The following is a 10122-nucleotide window of genomic DNA, read 5'->3' on the forward strand; positions in this document are numbered from 1 at the left end:
TTCATTTATTTATCATTCATATTTATTTGCAGCAGGCCTCATTTGAAACAGTTTTGATTGTGAAAATATCAAATATTATATATTGCAATATGGAATTTTTCCCACAGTGGTTGAAGTGGATGCTGATCTTCTGGCTCATGGCCAGCAGAAACAGCACAGTGCCAACTATTAGTCTAAATCAAAAGCCATTGGGCCGGCCGAGGTGGTCAAACATTCTTGCAATGGTTGATGAATACAATTGGTTCATGAATACAATACATGAAGATGATCCTGCCATTAAATACTTACACCTGACTGATACGGGAGTAACTTCAACCCGCAGTCTTTATCATATCCATATCCTCAGACATAATATATTAATCATATCAGTTCCTCACAATAACTTGTTGGGGTTGTTTCAACATTACAATGTAATTAAGCCTAATGGATGTCATTTGTGGCATTACACTGATCGGACCTCAGCTAAACATAGACCTGGATAAGGTTGTCTTCCTGCATGCTACCCGTGTCTGAATGTCAAATACTGCATCAGTTTTATTTCATCAGGACACGGTACAACAGTAGGCAGTTGACCAGTTTAGTTAATACTAGTAAGCTACATATAAATGTTGCATTATGTCAATTGTAATGTTCATTTTACAGAATGCATTACTACCCAGACAAGAACCAGTCTACAGCACCCATGAAACTTGATCCTTGTACCAGACATATGGGGCATGTTGTAAACATCCCAGAAGGGCAGTTTGATATGACATCCTTCAGATACTGATAATTATATCCTACTTTGTTGAAACATGAAACAGTGGTACCACGAGTGAGAGAGTATGGTTTTACGCCACTTATCACCATATTCCAACAATATCATGCCAGGGGACACCAGGAATGGGCTCCACACATTGCACTAGTGTAGAACTGAACCCAGGTCTTTGGTGTGATGAGCGAACAGGTTGACTACTGGGCTAAGTAGTAACCCTAAACATTGTTATTCCAGATTTTCAAAATCAGTATTTGAAAATAAGATTTCCTCCTATGAAATATTACAGTAGGTCAGATAAAGAAAACATTTCTGGCATTATCCAAGTGATAAAGCTGTGACTGTGTCTGAGTTGCCGATCTCCTAGCAGCAACACCAGGCAGCTGAACCCATCCCCTCCGTGTGCACAGGCAGACTGCTGAGTGAAGTAATGGGGTACAGGAGGACACCAGTTCACCACAACATAGTTCAGTTACCTGGGTCAGTATTGAAAACACTTTTCACAAATGCTTTCCTCTGATGGCTTCATTTTGCATAAATCAGTATAGTATGTCATAGATGGAGGGCTTATTATCATAGCATAAAAATAGACAAGGTCAAAAGTGTATTTGCGTATGGTGTGCATGTACGATATATGATTTAACACACACACACTGGCCACAATTAAGGCACAATTAAGTGCAGTGATATATATAGACTATCCACCCCTATCACTAAGTTTATCATCACACCTCAGACATATTCTCAAACAATATATTGATTACTGAGATACTTATAACTACATAACTGCACACTATGTACATCTAATAAGGGTCATCATTATACATGGAAGAATATGTGGAACCATAGTTTCCAGAAATCAGGACATTTTTAATCAACTGTGGAAACTAATCAGATGTTACTTAAAATCCAGAAAAAGCAACCTGCTACCCAATCTGGGTTTTCATAATTCCATTTGTTGAACATGCTGAAATTTCCCTCTCTGACTGCAAGGGATGGTTATCTTTATCTCCTGTATGAGATCATGGGTGGGGCAGAATGACTCAAGCCCAAATAACTAATCTAGAAGACTGGAGGTGATAAGGAAACCGATGCTTGGAATATCCTGTGTTTAAGGTGATAAATCACACAGGAAGTTAAGTAGGGTAATAGTGAATCCATCATTGTTCCAGTGAAGAGATAACTTTGTGTTTCATCCTCTATTTCTGTTAATGTTCTTCATCACCCAAATCAGTAGATATATGTTAACATTATCAGAGATTCATACTGACACACTGAGTTGTTGAGTCTGGTGCTGTACCGCTGTTTGAGAGGGATATAAATAACAATGACCATGCTCCATGCAGTCTAGCCTGTGGAGGGTCAGAATCATGCATAGTGTGTTCTGTGATCTTCCCATGCAGTATAGTGCACACATGCTGCAGCAACGGAAACCAGTTGTAATGCTCAGATGTGGCGTTGTTTCTCAACATGGGCAAATGAAAGATTGGATCAGTTTATTTTTTTACCACACTTTGTTGAAAGAGTTTCTTACAGACACAAGGACTGTTTGGAGGGAATTGTCAGAAAGTTCAAGTAAAGTATCATTAAGTAAACATCTTCAGCAGGGGTTATTAAGGGCAGAAACTAATGGTAGAGTTTCCATAAATGTTTGTGTTGTCTTCTTTGTTTGTTTCATTTTCTTGTCACTATTTCTTGTCACTATTTCAACCTTTTCTCATGTATGTCAATCTGAGCTTGTTATCGATGTTGTGACAATCGGCCCAGGAACATTTGAATGTAAATACTTTGTGGAGCAATGACCCCATTGTTGTAAGATCTGCCATCAACTGATTACACACTACCAGACACTGGTGATAACTACGTACATTTCAAACCAGTTGAAAGAAAAATTGGATTTAGATTTGTGTAAACTGTTTTGCTTTGAGAGTTAAACAAATAAATTTAAATTATGACGGTATCGTAAGGATTCCACAGTGTATGACACTTTCATTATTGGCACATGAGATGTGTCCTTTTATGCCAATCATCCTTTAACTATGCCCTACAGCACAGCATAGTTCAGAAACATGGAATAGCATGTGGAACCTCCACTGCGACACTGCTCCCCTCACAGCTGGGACATGCTATTCTTCGTGTCTGAAATACCAGTACTTCATACTGCACAATTGAATAATTTTTTCATGTGTTACAGATCACATTCCAAGTTTCTAAAAGATAACAAGAAGACACAGTCATCAATATCCCCGGCATTGCCTAAAATTTCAGTCTAAGTCACACTTGTTGCCATGGAAAAGCCAAACATATTTTACTCAGAATTCCAAAACTATCAAAAGACACCAGTACACCACCAGACCAATCTATGTGTCAAGTTTGGTGAAGAAATATTGAATGGTTTTAGGGTTCTGCTCCGGAAAAGATAAATGTGCACAGACGAACAGGGTGCATTTTAATACTCCCCCACAAAAACTTGTTGCATGGGAAAATAAAATGTACATGATACCTTGTTTGTTTTAGCTGTAATACTGTCAATGTTCCAACACTAGGAGAGCATGTCAATACATGGTAATGACATAACCATTATCGTCTTTGACAGAGCAATTCATTGTCTGAGACCGAGTGACTGGAACACACCAGCTTCTATGGCCACATCTACTTCGCTTACTTATTTAGACAGGCAGATATGCAGTCTGTCAGGTGCTTGTGGTAACTGATCAGTCCCTACCATCAAGGCATGCCCTCACAAATTAGACTAATAGCTACTCTGCCTCACAGTCCCTGAACAAAATTATTTACCCTACAGCCAAACCCTCCCTTGCAATGCTAAAGCCCCTAATTCAAGTCTAGATTTCCTCAAGTTGCATGTCCCATCCCACTGCGGCTCCTTTTTCAATATAAATGGGTTTATTTGTTACTATCCAAATTATTACCATGAGGGACTATGCACTAGCCTAAAATTAGACTTCCAGACCAAACTGCACATCATTATATAGATAATGTGCTGTTAGTGATACAGTGTGTACGTTAAAGTTAGTCTCTCAATACTTATCATTTTGATTGTATGAAAAAAAAACATATAAATTAAAGTGGAGCCCCAAGGAGACCAGATATCCTACTCTAGCATCATTTAGGGAGCCCCAAGGAGACCAGATATCCTACTCTAGCATCATTTAGGGAGCCCCAAGGAGACCAGATATTCTACTCTAGCATCATTTAGGGAGCCCCAAGGAGACCAGATATCCTACTCTAGCATCATTTAGGGAGCCCCAAGGAGACCAGATATTCTACTCTAGCATCATTTAGGGAGCCCCAAGGAGACCAGATATTCTACTCTAGCATCATTTAGGGAGCTCCAAGGAGACCAGATATCCTACTCTAGCATCATTTAGGGAGCCCCAAGGAGACCAGATATTCTACTCTAGCATCATTTAGGGAGCCTCAAGGAGACCAGATATCCTACTCTAGCATCATTTAGGGAGCCCCAAGGAGACCAGATATCCTACTCTAGCATCATTTAGGGAGCCCCAAGGAGACCAGATATCCTACTCTAGCATCATTTAGGGAGCCCCAAGGAGACCAGATATTCTACTCTAGCATCATTTAGGGAGCCCCAAGGAGACCAGATATTCTACTCTAGCATCATTTAGGGAGCTCCAAGGAGACCAGATATCCTACTCTAGCATCATTTAGGGAGCCCCAAGGAGACCAGATATTCTACTCTAGCATCATTTAGGGAGCCTCAAGGAGACCAGATATCCTACTCTAGCATCATTTAGGGAGCCCCAAGGAGACCAGATATCCTACTCTAGCATCATTTAGGGAGCCCCAAGGAGACCAGATATCCTACTCTAGCATCATTTAGGGAGCCCCAAGGAGACCAGATATCCTACTCTAGCATCATTTAGGGAGCCCCAAGGAGACCAGATATCCTACTCTAGCATCATTTAGGGAGCCCCAAGGAGACCAGATATCCTACTCTAGCATCATTTAGGGAGCCCCAAGGAGACCAGATATCCTACTCTAGCATCATTTAGGGAGCCCCAAGGAGACCAGATATCCTACTCTAGCATCATTTAGGGAGCCCCAAGGAGACCAGATATCCTACTCTAGCATCATTTAGGGAGCCCCAAGGAGACCAGATATTCTACTCTAGCATCATTTAGGGAGCCCCAAGGAGACCAGATATTCTACTCTAGCATCATTTAGGGAGCTCCAAGGAGACCAGATATTCTACTCTAGCATCATTTAGGGAGCCTCAAGGAGACCAGATATCCTACTCTAGCATCATTTAGGGAGCCCCAAGGAGACCAGATATCCTACTCTAGCATCATTTAGGGAGCCCCAAGGAGACCAGATATCCTACTCTAGCATCATTTAGGGATTTAGCTTTGTAGGAAGGGCTAGGTTGTAGGGATAACAATATGGGTCAGGGACTGTAAAACAGATCATAAATTGTGCACCTAGTAATTATAATTGTTACACACTGAAGTGTCATTATACTTTGTATACCCTATAGTTATACTACCTTATACACTACCTGCAGTTATGGTGTTTGTATCTATTACTGATAGCAGACACACTTCGTCAAAATTGGAAAAATAAATATAATACAAATCAAAATATGAGATGCACGCCTTTAGATTCCCTGTAAAGCACAAGTGTAATCTAAATGAATTCAATAAAGTAGATTTTGAGGAGAAGTGGATAACATAGACCTCCCCTATAATACTATATTCAGAGAGAAATTCAACAAAATTTATGTAAGTTCAAACTGCATTAGAATAAATAAACTACAAAAATACAATATAATACAAAAAAAAAAAATGAGATGCAAACCATTAGCCCATGTATAAGTTCATTGAATTCCTCAGAGCAAATATTTTGAGGAGAAGTGGATAGGGTACATTCCCTGTTACATACAAACAGATGGACAGACACGGAGGTTAACCTATATGCCCCCAGCCTTTTATGGCGCAGGCATAAATTAAGAAATTCAGATATGTTGTTAAAATAATGTAATTAATGAATTCCTTGTAATAAGGTAAAAATAAACAGGTGCAAAAGCAAATTTAATAAAAGCATAACTTGGTGGTCACTGTTGATTCATTTAATGTCACTGCCATCTGAATCAGAAAAGCAGAAAATACCAACATTGTACATTGGCTAAAAGCAATCTCTAGACCAATCACATTTAGTGTTAGATAAATGGGTAGGTTAATCTGTGGGAGATTCGGTTTGAATGATTATGACTATACAGACATTGTCTAGCTAGCACAATTGTAAATTATTTTCAAAATAGTTCCTGATGCCAATGACACAGTCAAATATATACCCTTGGAAAATGTATTGGGCTGATTATAAAATAAAGTTGTCAGCCCCTATGTATCTAGCAAGCAGTGGGTCGCCAGACAGACGCTACTTCATACACTGACAAAAACATAACTGCATGATCAACACAACAGAAAATTTTGATTCTTTAAGCAAACATTATTAAAGAACTAAATATAAACATTGCATATTAGTTGTAAAGTATGAATAGAAAGATCAGATTTATATTTTCTTTGAATGCATTGTAAAATGACAATGCTATGATCATGTCTCAAACACTAGTCACTGTGTTCTGTATACCACAACGCACAAGAAAACAGGCATACTGATCCCAAGCAACATGTAAAAGGAAAAGCTATCAGTCTGTCGAGAACTCAGACCTGTTTACACACACACAAACCATAGTTCACACCTCTTGTGCATGAATGTCAGTGGACTGAAGCAACACACACTTCCTGTCTTGAGAAACAAAAAGCTTTCATGGCATCCTTGTTAACAAAGTACCTGATGTGCAGAAGTTAGCTTGCTACCATCATCCATTACAGATGGACAGTGGTAAGTCTCAACTGGCCACCTCATTAGGTACCACAGAACGCCATTAGGATCTCTTCAACATCGCCACTGACCAGTGCCTGCACAGCTCCTTCGCTGTTGTACACCTTCTCAATAACAGTAGCCCATATCCTCAACATGCCACTTTCTCAATAATTGACAATAATTTAATTGACATATTATCCTCACAAAACAAGCATATCGTACATTCTATGCTTATATTTAATCATATTTACAATATTCACCATCAAAACAAACTTTTGCATTTATTCATATATGTGATAATAATACTCAGTGCCTACATTTTATATGTTTCCTGAAAGCACATACAGTAAAGTATCGATACCCAGATAGTACTATACCCAGAGTAATCATCCATTTCAGTTATAAGGAGTATAGACCTTCAAACATAAGAACAAAAGGAACAAAATCTATTCCTTAACCATTAAAACCATTAACCATTAAGTCTCTAGAAACCTCTATAACAAGCTGCATCGAATGTAGTGCATCAAACAGTCTGACAAGCATGCATCTCTATCATTGTTAACCATGATGAATTGGTATTCAGCGACCAATGCTTGTGGAAAGAGGTGACCATCAGAGTTGGTTGGTGAGGCCCACTAACTTGGTTGACACATCACTGTATCCTAATTATGTACATCAATACCCTCATGATGTTAACCACTGGATTGTCTGGTCCACACTAAGTTACTCACATACTGACAACACATAGCGGGAATACTGCCCAGTGTGTCATTAAACAACAAACAGACAAGAAATAAATGTTGTCATGATCTGGAAAGCAGGGTTTCTTAACTAGCAGTACGAGTTCAGTTGCATTAACATTCACCAATATTTAACACACTTACCCTTACTGAAAAAAAAGGTTCAGCTTTATCCTGATGCACATACATATCCCCTAATAGACCACAGAAACTGACCCAAAACAGTACAAAGAACGTCTTACCTTTATCTTTTCACGAACACATTTGAGCATTTTCCAAATTTTCCTCAGTGGCTTAGGCAACTTGGTTACCATTGCAGTCACTCAGGAGAGTGAGTTCTTGTACCAATAGGACTGGAACTCATCAATGTCACATGTCCTTGTAGAGGTCACTGTTTCAAAAATGTCCTCCGAATATGCATAGCAACGGTGAATACTTAACGCATCCTTCAGGACCATGAAGCATCTGGCATTCTGGAGAAAGACTCTCCAGTACCACAATTCACAATGAGAAAAACAGGTAATTTACAGTTCCCTTGCTGGTCTCTACAGACCCACACAAGTGTAATATATAGTCTTAAATAGTTTGCCTGTCAACCTGCATAGGCTGTTCTCATCACTGTGTACATGCCTTCGGTACTGTTGGACAATAGCCTTCAGAACACTGTCTGTCCTGTGGGACTGAGTGTTTTCTGGCAGCGCGTCATCCTGCTATGTTTATCTGTGTTCTGGCTCACATTCCAGTCACTCTCATTCTTCTAAATTAGTTAGAAGTCAACAAGTGTTCAGACCCCCACTTGATTCTTGACACACTGCCAAAACTTAAAACAGCATCACAAAAAACAATTGTGTGTTACTGTGGAACAAACAAAATAACTTCTTTACCATATCAGTCAGATGAACACATTTACAAGCAACACTTGAGGGTAATGATTAATGTTACAAATTAGGAAAATGAGGAATATGAATTACATAGAGATGATTCCAGATGAATAACACAGTACACATTCCAGTTGACACGGTTGAAGAAAACAGATGAGCATAAGTACTGTAACTATGGGCACATACTCGAGCAGCTTCCTGTTCAAAAACAGCAATCACAATTTACCAAACATAATGGCTGCCACATTGCCCTATAAGCAGCCAGTAAAAAAGGCTAGGCAGAGATAGCGGTAGTTGCCCAGTGTGACAAATGAAGCTCTATTCTTGACTCAGGGATGAGCGATTAATTACACCTCTGTTGAGAGAGGATGCAAAATCATGAAATGGGAAAGGCGGTTAACCCTTGTATATACAATTAACCAAAATAGCGCCAACAGGCCTCTGGTGAGAGAGAAGTTTCAGTGGCACCCATCCAAGTTTCCTTGTTAAGTATTCAGGTAGAGACAGCCTCATTGTAATGCTTCTGGCCAATAGGTTCAGTGGCATCTATGGTATCAAAGGGTTCATATGTCAGTTTAGGTATCAAACTGTCAGTGACATGTCAAAAACAGGGTATAGTGCTTCTTCATCTCAGACTATGAGAGTTCCACTTGTCTCCCAGGTAACAGTGCAACAACGGGGAGCAGGGAACAGCAGGAAGTCGGGGATTTTTCTTTCAACTCAGTAAAGCATTTCCATGGTGATTCAACTTCCTGGCAGTCCCACCTGGTGGTAGAGGTAGTTCACCCAACATATACACTGCTCCACTTCCCTGCAAAGGGGTGAATTCTACTGGGTAATTCTCACACAACACACGCTAGAACAACAGAAACATCCACACAATGCTGAAGTTACTACAGTTTTTGACATACATGTCATATCTTTTATCAGATAGACTCCAAGTTCAAGAAAAGGTTGTGGTAGAATTACTGAGAGCTATACATAGGTTTCTGAGCAACATCTTGCTCAAATGATCTGGACTCGTGACAACTCTTGAAGTAGATATTCACATGGACTTATTACTTGCAATACACAAATCAGGTGAGCTATGATTCAATAATATGTGACACTCAAGAGAGGTTCAAGATGAACACTACTTTATTCTCAAATGCTTTTCCTACACTACTTAAGATTTTAATTCCAGTCCTTAATTTCAAAAGCTGATAACATGACTGCTTTACCAATTACCTACTAAATGCCCTCATGATTATTGGATTCAAGGATTTATCATAGCCCATTCCACTGAGAATCAAATGAAGGAAACTTGACACTCTCATACAGTGGTACACCAGTCCTGTTACATATTTCTTGCTGTCATAAGGTGAAATATGTCAAGTTTCAGTACCAAGACCCTTAGTATGTAAAATAACAATAAACTCATTCCAATGTTATGCCTGGAGACCTAACCCATAAAGAGCCATTCTGTCATAAGAGGCGACTACCAGGATTGGGGGGTGAGGCTCACTGACTTGGTTGACACATGTCATTATATCCCAGTTTCATAGATCCATGCTCATGCTATCTGTCATGGTCTGGACCAGACTTGATTATTTACAGACCACATCCATGCAGTTGGATATTGCTGAGAGTGGTGTTAAACAACAACACAATCTGGAGACACTAGACCTATCTATCTTGGAAGTCTACAACTCTCTTTGATTTTCATCAAAGAATATTTTCCCATGAGACATCTGTCATCAGCAAGTTCCTGTCAGCTTGAGATGAAGGTTCCATCCAGGAGGCAGGTTAGAGCAGCAGTAGCAGCAGCAGACGGGCACACTAAACTGCAGTATTCATGAGATGCCACATCTTGGGGGACCACCACTAACCCACAGTGAACAGG

The sequence above is a fragment of the Haliotis asinina genome, chromosome 10 (genome assembly GCF_037392515.1).
Source record: "Haliotis asinina isolate JCU_RB_2024 chromosome 10, JCU_Hal_asi_v2, whole genome shotgun sequence".
Taxonomy (NCBI): Eukaryota; Metazoa; Mollusca; class Gastropoda; order Lepetellida; family Haliotidae; genus Haliotis; species Haliotis asinina.